The sequence below is a fragment of the Octodon degus genome, unplaced genomic scaffold (genome assembly GCF_000260255.1).
Source record: "Octodon degus isolate 3935 unplaced genomic scaffold, OctDeg1.0 scaffold00146, whole genome shotgun sequence".
Classification (NCBI taxonomy): domain Eukaryota; kingdom Metazoa; phylum Chordata; class Mammalia; order Rodentia; family Octodontidae; genus Octodon; species Octodon degus.
The window spans coordinates 656,055-657,695 of NW_004524722.1; the positions used below are offsets into that span (position 1 = coordinate 656,055).

The 1,641-nt window shown below is 44.3% G+C and overlaps 1 protein-coding gene across 1 annotated transcript in view; it reads right to left on the reverse strand.

Moving 5' to 3' along the window:
* The window catches only part of LOC101572733 (N-acetylated-alpha-linked acidic dipeptidase 2), an 87,560-nt gene extending 87,469 nt beyond the window's left edge, over nt 1-91 (reverse strand). Inside the window, exon 1 of the mRNA XM_004641913.2 lies at nt 85-91. The gene's annotated coding sequence lies outside the window, so the exon portion shown is untranslated. The remainder of the gene's footprint in view (nt 1-84) is intronic.
* Nucleotides 92-1,641: the final 1,550 nt, after the last annotated feature.

A 1,641-nucleotide genomic window follows, 5' to 3' on the forward strand; every position in this document is an offset into this window, starting at 1 on the left:
ACCGCGCCCGGGAGGGGAGCCGGCTGCGCGCAGCTGCCCTCCTGCGGCCGGCGGCCTCCACTCCGCGGGCCCTGCGGGGCTAACCTGGCCTCCCGCCGCTCCCCGACGAGCTGCACCGCGGCCCGGCGACCTCCCCGCCCCGCGTTAGCGAATTTCAGCTGCAAAGGGCGCGCGAGCGCTGCTTTTCCCTCCGGGCAGATCGCACTGCGTCCTCCTCCTCGGTCTTGATTTTCTAGAGGCCAAGGGACCGGGCCACCGCAGCGCCCCGGGACCAAGTTCTTCTGTCCCCGTCCGTGATCAGCCTCCGCATTTCTACAATTCTCCGCGTTCCCTCTTTTAACAGCGGTATTCACATCCCTTACTAGAATGCCCGAAAGCGAAAGAGTAAAATTCCCCCTGAAAGGGCCTTGCTGTTAACGGCAATCACTCCTCTGCCTGTCTTTATTATCTTTTAATACGTTTCTCTTTAAAGGTGTTTTTAAAAGGCTTACAAATTGATAGAATGAGTAGAACTACGTTCGCCAACCTCACCCCTGAGAGGAAATTTGGCAATTTACAAGTGTCCTTTTTATACCTAACTAAAACAGTTTTGCACCCAAACCAATATTTCGGAGCGCACTGGTAGCACAGGGCGTATCTAAGCTGGGGTCCAGCTGCTATAGTTAGATAGAGATTAATGCACATGTCCAGGAAATCAGCAAAAACGAAGACATATTGATCACTATTGGATTAATTATTACCTAAGCAACTGTACTTATAATAAAATCGATTATAGTTAGACCCACCTTGTGACCTTAAATAAATTGCCCCCAACAAGAGGGCTAGCTCCATAACAACCCATTTCCGGGTGCCCTCCTTTCAAAAGACATGAACTCTGTATCTATTTAGCGGATTAGGAATTAAATTTTCCTCTAAACCACAATCTTCAATGCTCATTTGCTCGGCAGTCCTGGTGGATGGCCTTAGGCAAGGCACTTTTGTCGGCTTTTAACCTTCACTAGAAGCCTCTGGGTTTTTTTTGTTTTTGTTGTTTCGTTTTGTTTTTCGAAACCAGGGATTGAACTCAGGCCCTTGCGCTTGCCAGGGAAGCGCCTATTCCACTGAGCCATCTCCCCGGCCCCTAGAAGCATCTATTTTGTTTCTGACTGGGATACATAAAGGCTTTTCCTTTGAAACTTCTGTAGAATCACCAGAAGTTAGCTTTGCAATAAGTATCTTTAGTGTTAGGATAGATATATAGTTACATTCTCTTAATGAATAGAGTGATTTGTTCTAATGGTGTTTGTAAATAGAATATCAGCAATTAACCACCAGGAAGAATGTATACAATGTGTTAATTATTGAAACTGTCCTACCAATTTGATTTGAAACTGTCTCATTGCTATTTGTTTATCAATAAAATTATGGGGAAAAAAACACAAGGAACAAAGTAGCCTAATTTAAAAAATAGAGTAGGTAATATTTTATTTATATAAATATAATTTCTATGCAAGGCAGAGATGACAAGAGTTCTTTGGTCAAGGGGATTAAAACTGATGGCTAGAGGCCAGAAAGGGGTCTTTCATTATATACCTTTTAGTGACTTTCAAATTTCAACCACATGAATGTGGTTACTGGATTTGTTCAAAATACTGAATAAGT